Genomic DNA, 16,282 nt, shown 5'->3' on the forward strand with positions numbered 1-16,282 from the left:
TGATGTTCTGTAATTATGCATATTAACATATATACTCCAGGGAAATTTAACCCCATATAAAATTAATGTACAGAACCTTTTCTGGCATAAAAGCTGTATGTTATATTTCAGAAATTATTGAAGTTATTTCAAAACATTCACATCCAGCAAATCTAATACCAGTTACTTGATTCATTTAGGGGCTTTGTCAGCTATTATGTACTTTTAGCTAAATGTCTATGCGAACCACTTGTGCATAGTTGGCTTGGACCTTTTAACAACATAGTAACATAGTTTGTAAGGTTGACAAGAGTCCATTGAGTTCAACCTAAAACCCTACTGTGTTGATCCAGAGGAAGGCAAAAACCCCTCCATGAGGCTGATGCCCATTGCCCCATGACAGAGGAAAAATTCCTTCCTGACCCCAATATGGCAATCAGAATAAATCCCTGGATCAACATTCTATCCCCATTCAGTAACTATAACCTCTTATGTTATTGCTGTCTTGAAAAAGGTCTATACTACACTGCACTTTGTCAAGCAAAGGCTAGTACAGTATAGACGAAATGTTGCACGTTGGGGAACCAATAAAATATCAGCTTTGACTATATTCAAAGTCTCTGTTTTGTTGCTGTGACCTTGGACTTTATTGTGTATTTGGTTTTACGAATTGGCTCTTTGTGAGTTAGCTAGCACGGTGGATAAATCTAGTGCTGTCCTCAATTTCCCTTGCCTTTGAAGTATATGCTACACCAAATTGCGTTGAAGTAGTATCATGATAAATTGTATAACTAAATTAAACTTAGAAAAGATTAAATGGGCACTGTCAGATTCAAAAACATTTTATATGTTGTACATCTTGGCAAAATATTAACCTTTCTATTATATTTCATAAGAAAATGTTATTTCCTTCATATAGAAATCATGGCTTATAAAAACACCACTAGGGCCCCCCCATACCATCCAGAACATAATCCTGTCTGGCTGCAGCATTATCTTTGTTCAAGTACAGAATGACAAAGCAAGTGAACAGATAGAAGGTATTTGTCAGTGAAATATAGGCGCTAGTTACATGAAAATTAAAAATACATTACCAAGATTAGATATTGAGTAAAATACAACTTTTTTTTTTTTTTTTTGGAAATGCCTTGTACTTTTAAAGTATATAGAAATATGTAGCATATATATATGTTTCTGTTTTTGTCCAGGTTATACAGGTTGAGATGTTGAAGAATATGGCATCTGATGCAAAATCTGAAAGGGTTTAAGTGTAGCTAATAGCTATGCATTCCTATATCTAGATTTTTGGCACAGGGTCGGGACAGGAAGGCCCTCCTAGAGAATGAAAAAATCAGTCTGCATGAAGACATTTTAAAGATCTTCCTACAATGCTGAGTTGTTATAAAAAAAAAAAAAGTAGGATTTCACCCATTATTGGTGATGACATGCAACCTGGCTACCTGTCCACACATTTCCGGAGTATATACTTCAGAAATAATAATTTTGCATTGAAATACCATATTTTGATCCAGCTGTACTTTGGGCAAATGACATCAGGAAGAAGCAGCTGCTTTATTAAATTGTCTGGAAACACATTATTTCAGAAGCATATTGCCTTTAGCGCAGTGTTTGGTTTGATAAATATCTGTCTTATCCAAGCAGAAGAAGTTATCTTTTATTAAATATAATACAACAAAAAATGGCAGATCCCTACATCAAGTCATTCGAAGATAATGTTTGATCTACAGTATCCAACATCTGCAATTGAAAAGAACCATTTTACTCTTTTTCTTTTATCTGAAGGTAAGAGGAATTAGAAATAACAGAAACTATTTTCTTTAAAGACAAACAATCTCTGCTCTTTTTGTAAAATCTTCTTTGTGGGAAGTTATAGTTTGAGCTGGATTCATGAAAGAAGAAACAGTAGGATTGTGCCCATAGGCAGGAGAAGTTGGGAGGTGGGTGTTTCAGTACACAGCAAGAACTAAAGTTGTGCAGGTTGGTAGCACAATATTGAGTTTCACTGATAGTCTTCAAAAGCAATAAACAGAAAAGGAAGCATTGTGTTCTGGTATTCTTGGAGTATATGGGATGCCATATTTATCAGGAATTCAGGAATTAGTAGCCAGTGTAGGGGGTTGAACTACAAAATTCCTACCATTGTGATACTCTTCCTAGAAAATAAGTGAGGTGTGTTGTCATTTTACACATTTATATAGCTTAAATGCAAAAAATAATAATAAAGTGTAGAGCAGAGCGCTGTCATATTACAAGTAAGGCAAAAAACACAGATAGCCAACAGTTACTGTATATACTGTATGAAGAGAGCAGCCTTAAGTTAATATTTGCCCAGATTTTTATTTTTTTACCATTTTATGATCCAATGGATCAAACACTACACTGAATTTAGCTTAAAGCAGAAAGGGTCTATAAGCATGGTTGACTTTTAAGCATAGGTGACTATTTGAATGCTCCACATTGGATAAGAATTACTGTTCCAATGTAACTTATCTAGAGATGTGTCCTTCCTTTCCTTTTTTCATGTCTCAATATAACCAAATCTGTGTCATGCGATTATTAGTAAGGACAGGTATTTACTATATGTGTCTACTATATGTGGCCACCTAGTAGTTGTGATGTGAATTGCAGTCTTTTGAGGGTTAATCTAGAACATCACACGAAATATAATAAGTGTATCAGGTATTAAAACATATGTTTAAAAACCTTGATAGTTTTGTTAGATAAACCCTTTAACGTAACCCTTCAAAATAGTGACAATGGCATTATGGTGCCCTCACCCCCTCCGGGGTGCACAGCTATTACAATTTTTTTCATTTTAGAGAGCATGAACAGAGATGGGCTGTGTGCCAGTAGTAAACATATTTTCTATTCCTTACTTCACTGGCCAATCACAGAACAGCACCTTCTCCACTCTGCTATGCCATGACGATGTGCTGGAGAAAGTGCACTAGACTGAACATGCTGGCAATGTGGTATGCTGATCATTTACATAGTACAGTACTAAATGGTATGTGGAGGGAGAATGAGTTGCTGATACACTGGATTGGCACAGTAATCTGTGAGCAGCAGCAGGATCACAGCAAGGAAAGAGTTATGCTGAGCACTAAGCTGCCACTGTTGCTGCTACTGACAGGCTAAAGTAAGGAGCGGGGGGGGGGGGGGGTTACATTGCAGCACCGTGGACTTACAGCAGCAGTAAGTACGCTGGTATTTACATGAAGGACAGCTGCCCTGAGGTTTATGGGTGTTCATAGATGAGAGGTAAACCTTCATTTACCTTTGAGGAACTGCATAGATCATCTTCAGCAGGCAAGTAAACAACCCAGGTTCTCTCTCCCTCTATCTCTCTCTATCTCTCTCTATCTGTCTCTCTGTCTCTGTCTATTTATTCTCTGCACATAGGTAAACTCTGCCTTCACTTCCAATACTTAGTCCTGATCTAGCTATTACAGATTCTCCCTGAGAACATACAGTGGACATCAGATTTCCAAGAAGTGAGACAACTAATGAACAAGATTTTTGAGCTGTTGTTTCTGGGGTGAGGAGTAATTTTTTGTTAATTTAGTGACTTACAAATATATTAGAAATCACCTAGGATATAAAATTGAGGAATGTTTTTTACACCACTTGTGCCTATTTAAGTTAATGTAACACATAATATCAGAAAGCTCTATGGTGATCATATCAGACATTTACTGCTATCACTGTATTATGGGGTACATTTTCTTTATAAATATTGCAAACGGCTTCTGCTCTCTATTTAGTCCTTTGCCCTGCCAAAATAGTTTTGTTGACCAAAAAATTAATTCAGTAGTGGTTAATATGTTTCTACCTTTTTGAGTTAGGTTTTAATTTTTCATTCCTTCAAGGACACAGTACATGAAAAATGAGAGAGGGGAGATATTTGATAGGAATATTTTAACTTTATCATTTACATTTTTTATCGCAACACATTATATTCTGGACAGTGCTCCCAACACCTACTGCCCTGCCATAACTTCCATTTGTGTATAGCCACCTGAGCTGATGTGCATGGACTAAAAGAAACAGCAGTGCTTTGCGTCTTTTGTCTTTCTTTTCCCCCAAATTTACTGTACATAAGCAGTGGTTTGCACTGGTTGCATATAAAGAGTGTAAAAGGTAAATATTACACCTAGGCCATGGTGCCTGAGGGGCCTTCTATAACATAAGTAGACATTAATATAGCAAACAAAACAAGGCAGATAGTCTATTATAGAGTTTACTAAAGAGGAGCTTTAGGTTATGCATCTTGGTTTTCATGTTTTTACCGATGTACTGAAGTATCAAGGGCACACAAACATTCTATGAGAATAACAGAAACTGGAAACTCTACTTTTAAGTATTCTTCTGTTTCCTATTTGTTTTCCCGACCTTTCACACTGAGTGCTAGTCACCTTATTACTAGTGATGGGAAACATTCCTCCGAGATTGGATTACAGTTTTCATCAGAATAAGGCTGAAAAGGCTCTAATCAGTTGGACACAGGACTGAAAACAAATTTTGTCCTGATAAATCCCGTAAAATGTACACTGTGGATGATTAAGAAAAGATGCAGCAACAACTGAATCTGTTATGACAGATTGATGGGATGGCTTTTTTTCTGTCCTCTTTTAGTTTTCAGGAGTGTTCTGGTTGACTATGATTTGTTACATTATAAATCCAGCAAATGAACATCATGAAAAATTGTAACCTTTCTCATTTAATCTTTTTAATAGAAGAAGACTCATTCCTTAGTTATGGGTGAATATCCATTTGTAAAAATGACAAGACCCAGTGCTCAGAAAAAGTAAGAACAATAACCAGGAGGGTAATAGGACCCAGACATCTATCATTTAATCACAGTGGGTGAATTATCATCCGGAACTGGAATTTAATATATATATATAGATATAGATATAGATATAGATAGATATAGATATAGAAATATATATATATATATATATATATATATATATATACATACACATATATAGATATTTATTGTAATAAATTAGGATCTACAGCTTTACAAAGAATCTCCCCAATAAAAATAAACAGTTGTCAAATTATTTCTTGATGCTGTCACAGCCTCATAGGAATTTCAAAATAGTTGTTTTAGAGTCTTGGTTTACCAGGTTCCCTGGTAATGCAGTAAAAAAAAAAATATGGAGATGTTTATTTTTTTTTTTCATTTAACTAGGTAGATTTAAAAGGGGTGTCTCATATTATATTAGCTTTACTAATAAGATGTATTTTTAGCTATAGCTATTATTAGAGTTGAGCTAGTTTTCCAAAAGTTCGGCTCACCAGACTTTTGAAAAAGTAGGGTTTAGTTAACCTGCTGCACAGTGTTACTGAGCTGCACTAGTTAATGCCTTCAGAGGAAGGGGGGGGGGGGGGTTACTTTATACAGCCACATATATGGCTGTATAATATAAACAGTGAAGAGAGTGATACTTGCCATCTTGTTGCTGGTTCTGACCTTGTCTTGCCTCTTCTCCATGTTGTGGGTGGGCATGGGGGCAGAGCTACATAAGAGGAGGCCCAGACCAGCGACAAGATGGTAAGTATTACTCTCCTTATTGTATACATTATACAGCCATTTAGACTGCTGTATAATGTAACCCCCCCCCAACCCAATGAGTTAACTAATGCTAATCAGCAGTGCTAATTAACTCCTTCCTTGCTGGGCTGAGCTGTACTCATGACTCCAAATTGCCAGGTGTGTGCGAGCCAAACCTGGCATTGTTCGAAAGTTAAGTCATAAAGCCCTGATTTTTGGATCGAAACCTGGTTCAGCTCACTTAACTCTAGCTATTATTTAGCTAGTTATTCAAAGTTTTACTTGGGTTGAACCTGTTGGAGAAACACATGCCTCTAAATTGACAGTACAGCAAAGTGTTTGTGCTTTATGACAGCTGACATGAATTGGAGTTCACTGAGAAGGCTATAAATTATTATTGCCTCCAGTAACACTGTAGTACTGACAGTTAACAGTGTTGGGGAATGATTAACAAGATTTATGGGCTAGATCATTGTCAATGGCCATAAACCTTTAGGTTAAAGGATGACAGCTAAAATCTGGAACAAAAAATATTAGGTGAAAAACAGAAAGCATTTGATTACTGTGATCAGGACATAAGTGAACTAATAGCAATGAAAAAAATATCTGAGATCTGTAAAAAAAATAGAGTGAAAGCAACTATACTTGAAGGAGCATTAAGAAACAGGGATGAGACTATAGATGAGTGAGCTGAGTCCACCAAACTCGGTCTCACTTAGAACTATGGCTCACAGAACTTTTGAACATTATCAGGCTTGGCGTTAATAATAGCAGAAGAAATGGGGAACACTTGATATTTTGGAGTCTAAATGAAATAAGGAAGTAATGAGAACAATAACCAAGATCACATGGCCCTAGGTTTTCCAATCATTGCTTGCATTATGTGACATACAGTTACCAGGCCAATGAGGAAGTAAAGTGGTACATGGTAAAGTGTATTGCGCAGAAACAAACTCTGTGTTGATCTTTGCAGCTCCTTCAGAGTTACCATGGGCCTTATTTTCTTTTTAGCCAGCTTGTCAGTTTTGTTGGACAGCCTTGTCTTGGAAGGTTTGCGGTAGTGCCAAATTGTTTCCATTTTCTGATAATGATTTTTGTGATGTTTAAAGCTTCGATATATTTTACACCCTAACCCTGTTTGCACTTCTTCACAACTTTATCCCTGACCAGTTTGGTGAGCTCCTTGGTCTTCAAGCTGCTATTTGTTCAGTAATGCTCTCTACAGGTCTATAGGCTTCAAACTGGTGGACCCTATTCACTTATCATTTGACATGTTAATGTGACTTGTAGAGGATGTTGGGTGTGCCAGATCTTTGTTAAAGGTTTTTAAGTAAAGGAGGTAAATACATATGCAGTTTTACCTGTATTTTGAAATCCATGTAATATTTCCTCCCACAAATGATGGACTATTTTGCGTTGGTCCATTGCATAAAATTGCAATGACATAAATTTGAATCTGTAATTATACCATAACAAAATATTTATGCACTGTAATAGGCAGTAAACTTTGCTATTTTGCCTTGCATGACAAGCACCCTTTGCGGCAAATTATTTTGGATTTGGATGCAGCCTTTAACACAATCCTCATAGCCAAATAATGTAAACTATTGCTTGCTGGTTCATGTAGTATGGTTGATCACTGAATTGGAATTTGCTTGTCTCCAGAGAGTTGACAATTTTTTATCAGTGCTTAGACAATCATTACTTAACCTATTCATAAATTATATAGAGCCCCAGATAATGGCTACTGTTTCTGTAATTGAAGATAACACAAAGCTTTATACTATAACACTGATTATGAAGAATTTGTACAAGTTCCAAGATATCCTATGCAAATTTAGTCTCTTGGCTTTGTGCATGACAAACAAGATTCAACAAAAATAGAAAGGGATCTAAATGTGATAAACTAAATAACAGTATGCAATGCCAGTCTTCTGCTCATTAGGCTACTATGATGATGATGTGCATGAAATTAGGCACTTGCATAGGAAAATAGGCACTTAGAACTATGGCTCACAGAACTTTTGAACATTATCAGGCTCGGCGTTAATAATAGCAGAAGAAATGGGGAACACTTGATATTTTGGAGTCTAAATGAAATAAGGAAGTAATGAGAACAATAACCAAGATCACATGGCCCTAGGTTTTCCAATCATTGCTTGCATTATGTGACATACAGTTACCAGGCCAATGAGGAAGTAAAGTGGTACATGGTAAAGTGTATTGCGCAGAAACAAACTCTGTGTTGATCTTTGCAGCTCCTTCAGAGTTACCATGGGCCTTATTTTCTTTTTAGCCAGCTTGTCAGTTTTGTTGGACAGCCTTGTCTTGGAAGGTTTGCGGTAGTGCCAAATTGTTTCCATTTTCTGATGATTTTTGTGATGTTTAAAGCTTCGATATATTTTACACCCTAACCCTGTTTGCACTTCTTCACAACTTTATCCCTGACCAGTTTGGTGAGCTCCTTGGTCTTCAAGCTGCTATTTGTTCAGTAATGCTCTCTACAGGTCTATAGGCTTCAAACTGGTGGACCCTATTCACTTATCATTTGACATGTTAATGTGACTTGTAGAGGATGTTGGGTGTGCCAGATCTTTGTTAAAGGTTTTTAAGTAAAGGAGGTAAATACATGTGCAGTTTTACCTGTATTTTGAAATCCATGTAATATTTCCTCCCACAAATGATGGACTATTTTGCGTTGGTCCATTGCATAAAATTGCAATGACATAAATTTGAATCTGTAATTATACCATAACAAAATATTTATGCACTGTAATAGGCAGTAAACTTTGCTATTTTGCCTTGCATGACAAGCACCCTTTGCGGCAAATTATTTTGGATTTGGATGCAGCCTTTAACACAATCCTCATAGACAAATAATGTAAACTATTGCTTGCTGGTTCATGTAGTATGGTTGATCACTGAATTGGAATTTGCTTGTCTCCAGAGAGTTGACAATTTTTTATCAGTGCTTAGACAATCATTACTTAACCTATTCATAAATTATATAGAGCCCCAGATAATGGCTACTGTTTCTGTAATTGAAGATAACACAAAGCTTTATACTATAATACTGATTATGAAGAATTTGTACAAGTTCCAAGATATCCTATGCAAATTTAGTCTCTTGGCTTTGTGCATGACAAACAAGATTCAACAAAAATAGAAAGGGATCTAAATGTGATAAACTAAATAACAGTATGCAATGCCAGTCTTCTGCTCATTAGGCTACTATGATGATGTGCATGAAATTAGGCACTTGCATAGGAAAATAGGCATGTACATTTCTAAAATGTCTAAAATACCTTACTGTAAATATGCAGTTCAGTTTTGGAAAGTATTTCACAAAAAAAAAAATGAAAAACTGAAAAAAGAGACATACATAATTGCTAAGATGCAAGTTATAGAATTAGAAGTGATTTAGTTTTCTTTGAGAATATGTTATTAAGAGAATTTGTGATCAAAGTAAATAAATGGTCCATACAAAAAAATGCTCTGAAGTTGCCACCTCTAGAGATATAAGGAGTTCTTTTATTAAGGTTATAGAAAATGGTGCTCCATAATGGTTCTTTTCTTATTATTTTTACTATAGCGACTGTGCAATTGCATAGTTGGCCATGATCTTATGTCTCTATGGATTAAAGAATGAATGGACTTAACAGAAAAATGCAAAGAAATGGAGGGGGGTGGCATTTATTATTGTTTTTGTGACGTGTTTTCAGTGGCTTTCTGGTTTGAAGGCTTACGTCCTATTTCTTATTGTTTTTGCACAATTTGTGTCATTTTTGCAGTTTTTGTAATTTGTTTTGTTATTTTTGTACTTTTGCACATGGAGGGGACATAGCTTAGTGTGTACAGATAGATGAGTTGCATTTATCATCTGTGTAAAAAAAAAATTTGTGCAAAAAAAGGGTACACGTACACTCCCTAGGTGTATTAGGAAGTCTGTTGTCGAGTGTCTTTTCCCCATTGTGCATCCTTTTAAAAGTTCTCACAATTTATTATGCTGCATTCACAATTTCTTAAATTAGAAGCAGAAACCTTTCAAAATTACCGTAATTGTGCAAATGCAAAAAAAATATGCAAATTTTAACTCAAATGATAAATCCTTAGATAAGCCCTTAGCTAATGAATTGAATAGACAAGCAAAATAAGGCAGACCCTAGTTTTCCTATTTTCAGTGTTTATCTTTGGATGCTTTTTAAATCTCTCTATATTTTAACGTCCCCTGCATGACCTGCCAGATTATTTCTGTGCGTCACACTTTATAAACTTCCCGTAAAAGCAAAGGAAACAAGATGAACTGGAGTTGTCGATAGTGTGGCATGGTTAATGGTCAGTGCAGGTCAAAAACGTACATCAAGTAAAGCATGGAGAAGCTTTTATGTCTAGATATGTAGAGTCATGTTTTGAAAATTTTTAGGTTACTAAAGATTGAAATGTGTCTTTTACATTGAATTTTACAGCTTCCAGGAACTCATCATTTATTAAACAAGTTTTGTGGAACCTTTGAAGAGCACATATTTATTTAAGGGAAAATTATTTGCTTGAGTTCATTTTATATATTTTTTTTATAATGCCACTAATGTAAATGCTAAGACATCAGTAGAGTTAATTCTGCCCAGGATGGCATGATCTTTATAGACTTGTTTAACAAGGTTAAATAGCAATTTCATAAAACTAGTGCTTTTTGCATCTCCTATCATCAATTAAAAGATGAAACAAGGTGCAATTGAAAAGTGTTTTTAGAGCGCCAGAGTTCATGCAGGTACGCTCCGCTGTGCTCAGTGCATACAAGCCTATACCAGCATAACTGTCGGACTACCACTGTAGGCAATACCCTAATGGAACCTGAGCTTGCCGGTTGCTGAAATATAGGAGCCACTGCTCCATATCCTACTGTATTGTTCTTTTCCCTATCCTCTTCATTTACAGGAATCTACAGTATCTATCAATATAGGCAATACTGGAGAAATGATTTTTGCTGTATTTAATTAGTGATTACTTGTGCTGCATTTATTAACTCTGCAGTCACTTTTGGATATACACATACATAACACCTTGTATGACTGTTTATTGTTTAAATAATCCCCCCCCTCCCCCCCCTGTTGATGTCACTAATGGATTTGGTGACAGAAACACATTAGCGGCGATGTACAGATTCAAAAATCTGCCGTTGAGGTTGATTGGTTCCCCTCGAGCTGTTGAAGGGGTATTACGGTGAAAACCTTTTTTCTTTTAAATCAACTGGTGCCAGAAAGTAAAACAGATTTGTAAATTACTTCTATCAAAAAATCTTAATCCTTCCTGTACTTATTAGCTGCTGAATACTACAGAGGAAATTCTTTTCTTTTTGGAATTCTCTCTGATGACATCACGAGCACAGTGTTCTTTTCTGACGTCATTATAATAATAATAATATTAATAACTCTTTATTTATTGTTGTCCTTAGTGGGATTTGAAACCAAGGCCCCAGCACTGCAAGGCAGCAGTGCTAACCACTGAGCCACCATGCTGCCCTTAGCATACACCTGCTATGCACGGTTGCTAAAATGGACAGAGATGTCAGCAGAGAGCACTGTGCTCATGATGTCATCAGTGTTCCAAAAAGAAAGGAATTTCCTCTGTATCATTCAGCAGCTAATAAGTACTGGAAAGATTAAGATTTTTTAATAGAAGTGATTTACAAATATGTTTAACTTTCTGGCACCAGTTGATTTAAAAGAAAAAAAGTTTTCACCGGAGTACCCCTTTAAGTTATTATAGCTTGGGGAATCATACTATCTTGGTTGTTCTTTACTTAGAAAGTAAATAGTTGCAGTAGGCTTGGATTGGTTTAGGACTTTATTTGGTCCTTTCTAACCCTTTTGGTTTTGGTATACACAGTAAGTACTATTTAGAATGACATTTTATTAATATCAATAAAAGTTAAAGCGTACCTTACTCAGTATCTAATCCTGATCATGTATATCTAATTTGTATGCATTCATCACGTATATTTATTACAAAAATCCCTCTTTTTATTAGCTCATTTATTAGTGTTACAAATCTTCTCAGGGTAAGGGGACATGTACCTCCCCTGTGGTGGTGGGAGGTGATTGGTGTGTCTGCTCATGCAGCCTTGTTCATGAGTCATCTCTTGTCCATGAGTCATGGACAAGCCTGATGCTACTGCAGGACTCATAGTGTCCCAGTAGGTATGGGGTCCCTAGTGGTGAGATTTTCAGGGTCCGTTTTCTTTTTTATATATTCAAAAATCTTTAAACAATATATTACAAAAGGTCTTGAATTTTCGTCAGTAACAACAATAAAAAGTATTTGTTTCTGACAGTGCTCATTTAAGTATTAATAGCCCACCTAACTTGCCCTTAGGAGCTTATTTTTTTGTTGATTATTATTACTTTAAAGGTGAGCATTTGGAACAAACTGTTCCGAATACTGGAGCCGGCTCCGGGAGCTCGTGATGTCATAGCCCCGCCCCTTCATGACATCACACACCGCCCTCTTAATGCAAGTCTATGGGAATGGGCGTGACAGCCGCCATGCCCCCTCCTATAGATTTGCATTGAGTGTGTGGGGCGGGATGTCATGAGGCGGTGTGGCTATGACATCACGAACTCACGGAGCCGGCTCCCGCATTCGGAACAGTTTGTCCCAAACACTGAACAGCTGAGTACCCCTTTAAGGTGATTCGCTAAGAAAGGGTTACATGTGGAGCCTACCCCATGCATGTGTTTGTCGAAGGTGCCATCACATATGCCTGGGGATCCAGCTCAGTACTGAGCCAGATCACAGGCCACAATTGATGCCCCAACTGATGGCAAAGTGCATTAGTTGTGCATGGTCCGATGCCCAGTTGTTCCTGCAGGCTGGACAGGAGAGTCCTGTAAGATGCATTCCCTTGTTCAGTGTGTCTGGTGATCTGATTGAGATGCCAGATTAATCCGGATTGTCTCATTCAAATAAATAGTATCAGTTGAATGATCAGATGCTCTCAGATGCTTTTCTACATTAACAGAAAGAAACTGAACTGGATCGCCAGACATATATGATGGCACCCTTAAAGGAATTTTTTAGGGGTTTACATTGGTCCTTAGGATTAGTGAGGGTCTTACACTCAAGGCTTTCTTACTGTTCAATGATCTTCAATGATCTGTTGGAAAGTCCATCAATGTTTGGTGAGCTGGTCTTTGTAACTGTGAACATAAATAAGTGTACAACAAACATAAATATGTACAACAAACTATAACTCTAGAAAAGTACAACTTACCTCTGATGAAGCTTATAGTATGGCAATAAATGCAGGACTATTGCATCTACACGGATTCATAGGTATACCATGTATGTACATATGGTGATGGCTTTGTTTATGCACACGTTACTATTTTCATTTTTAGACTATTTACTGTGGAAGGCCAGCCAAAGCTACACCCTTGTTTCTGTAGCCTTATACAGTTTGTAGTGGAGTGCATAGCCCTCCTCTCATAAGTGTGAACAATAGCTACACCTACGTGTTGTATGTTTTTTCCCCCTGAAAAACTGATTTTGGCCAAGTTACTGTGAAAGGCCAGCCAAAGATACCCACCTGTTTCTGTAGCCTTATACAGTTTGTAGTGAAGCGTATTGTCCAGCTCTCATAAGTGTAAATTGTACGTACACCTACGTGGTGTCCTTTATATATTTTCTTGTTAAATAAATATGGGCCTAGTTACCGTGAAAGGCCAGCCAAAGCTACACACTTGTTTCTGTAGTCTAATACAGTTTTAAGGGTAGTAGAGCGTATTGTCCTCCTCTCATAAGTGTAACATATACGCACTCAGGAGGTGTATAAGTATGTCAGGCAGAGAAGTGCCAGGACATGCACAGAGGAGTGGCAGATGTAAGCAGAGATCACAGCAGACTAGGGGCGAGTAAGAGCATGAGCTCCCAGTATCAGCTAACAGTCGTGTCTTGACCAGCAACCCATCTGCAGTCATTGATTGGTTAACTCGGTCATCCACTTTATCACAAGTGACATCTGACAACCCCAGTCAACAGTCGGTGGGTTCCTCAGACACAAAACTCAGTTGGCATGGCCGGGAGTAGTCCCTTTCCTCCCATTGCCTTTGTCCTATTCTGTTCCCTCCCCCCACAGAAGTATCATATGCTGTGGGTTCAGATCCACTATTTAGTGAGAAAGATCTACTAGAGGACAATAAGCAGCTACTGCCCAGCCAAAAAGTGGAGGAGACATCCGCCGCTTCCTCCGCTAGGCTGGCAAGTAGTGATGAGGAGAGTGACGTGGGAGGTGCTGTTGCGAGCATTCAGGGTCCTGAATCAGACACAGTTGAGGAACCTGAGGAGGACATCAGTGACATGCAGGCACAACTTGATGATAATGAAGCCAATTGCACTTGGGAGCCGGATGCAGAAGGGGCTTCATCATCATCTGGAGAAGGGGGTTGCAGGTTGCCTGTAAAGCAGCAGCTGAGCCAGCAAGGTGGTAGTGATAGGGATGATCCTTATGTTTCTGATGACTGATGAATATATTAATACTAATATGCCATTGCTGATGCTGGAAAAATATATTTGTTACCTACCCCTTAACCCATATAACCTGCTTGCTATCTGCTCGTGACTATGAAGGAGGCCTTGGGATTACTCCAGCACGGCCGAGAAAAGGAGTAAAGAGACAAAATATCTGAGAACTCTGGAATTTCCCAGTAGAGGAACTTCTGCCAAGAAATTAATGGATGCTAGATATGCTAATATATACGGATGCAATAATCAAACAACCAATAAAAATGTAACATGCTGATTTTGACGTCATAACAAACCCTCCTCTTTGTCAAATCTAAAAACTAAATGTACTTTCAGGATTAAACATAACTCACTCTGGAAAACTCTTGATGAGAACTCCATCTGGGAACAGCTGAGTTTCCTGCTGAGAGAGTTTATACCATCTCCTTGTCTGGTGTACATTTCTTGTGTCGACAATCAGCAGTATATAGCAGCATAGTCAATCACATTTGAAAGCCTCACCTCAAGCCATCCTTGACAGTTGCATGGTTGGCAGTCAGCATGGTGGCAGAAGTGGGAAGTCTGGAGCCAAACGTGCCCAGGGTAGACCACCTTTTTTGCTGCAGCCTACCTTCCCGGGAGGTAGTGGAACAGGGGTTCCTGGAGACAGCGGCAGTAGCAGTCAATCAGTGCAGACTGATGGGAGGAAAATCAGCTACTCAGTGGTGTGGCAGTTTTTCATCAAGCATCCGGAGGATGTTAACCTGCCCACATGCAAGATGTGTCAGCAGAAGGTGAAGCATGGCCAGGGTCCAAATGTTGGCACCACAGCATATGCACCATAAAGCAGCCTGGGAGAACTGTGGCTCCGATGCGGTGGTCCAGCCTGCTGCATCACCCAGTGGCACACCACTCCCAGATTCAGCCAGCCAAGGCTCCACCACCTCAGCTGAAGGGAGCTGTCTGTCATACCCATCTTCTGTCACTCCAGATGCTCCTGCTCCTCCTACTTCGATTCAGTCATTCCGCCAGCAGTCCATCGGCTAAGCCACGTCCAAGAGACAATAGAATGTGCCCACTCATCCAACGGTGCAGAAGCTGAATGTGCTCCTGTCTAAGTTGCTGGTGCTGCAGTCCCTCCCTTTTCCAGTGGTGGACTCTGCACCTTTCAGAGAACTGATGGCTTGTGTCAAGCCGAGTTGGAGAGTCCCAAGCCGTCATTTCTTTGCAAAAAAAAGTTTGCAAAAAAAGTCAGCCCTGTACAATTTTGTGGAAGAGAAGGTGGGCCAGTCCTTGAGCCTGTCGGTGTGTACCAAAGTGCACGGCAGCGCAGACGTGTGGAGCTGTAACTATGGTCAGGGACAATACATGTCCTTTATGGCCCATTGGGTGAATGTGGTTCCTGCACAGCCATAAAAGCAACTTGGACAGGTCAAGCCGCTCCGCCGTTGGTCCTGTGACAGTGTTTGACTACGCCTCCACTGTGTCCTCAGCCTCCACTCTACGGACAAGTCTCAGTGCCCCTCCAGCATACCATGTGTGCAGGGCACAGCGGTGTCACACTGTTCTTCACATGGTTTGCCTTGGTGAACAGAGTCACACAGGAATCGAATCATGGCTTACTCGACGAAAACTGGAGTGCGCTGTGACAAGGAAGCATAAGACATGTACCCTGCATGGCACACGTATTCAATCTGGTTGTCAAGCGGTTCCTAAAGTGTTACCCCCATCAGCAAGATCCTAACAATTGGAAGGAAACATTGCATGCACTTCAGCCACGTACACCGCAAAGCACACCCTCCTTGAGCTGCATCGTCAGAATGGTTTACCCCAACATAGTCTGATTTGCGACTTTTTCACAAGTTGGAATTCCACCCTCCATATGTTGGACCGACTATATGAACAGAGAAACGCCATCATCGATTTCTTGATGATCCAAGCGGATATGGGGACTCCTCTGTGTAACTTCAAAGTCAACCAGTGGCAGCTCATATGTGACACCTGCCGTTTTCTCAGGCCCTTTAGAGAAGCCACATTATTAGTCAGTCACCATGATTATGGGATGAACAACGTCATTCCACTGCTTCATTTCATACAAAACGTGTTGGAAATGATGGCTGGTCAGGGCACTGGAAACGTGGCGCCTACATCTCATGGCCACATGGGCCCTGTGGGGGCTTGACTGGAAGAGGAGGGGGAGGGGGACAGTGGAGCACAGTT

General features: G+C 38.9%; 1 protein-coding gene across 1 annotated transcript in view; it reads left to right on the forward strand.

Moving 5' to 3' along the window:
* RBMS3 (RNA binding motif single stranded interacting protein 3) overlaps positions 1-16,282 on the forward strand; it is a 763,640-nt gene that overhangs the window by 331,666 nt on the left and 415,692 nt on the right. The gene's annotated exons all lie outside the window — the stretch shown is intronic.

This window comes from Hyla sarda, chromosome 5 (genome assembly GCF_029499605.1).
Source record: "Hyla sarda isolate aHylSar1 chromosome 5, aHylSar1.hap1, whole genome shotgun sequence".
NCBI lineage: Eukaryota > Metazoa > Chordata > Amphibia > Anura > Hylidae > Hyla > Hyla sarda.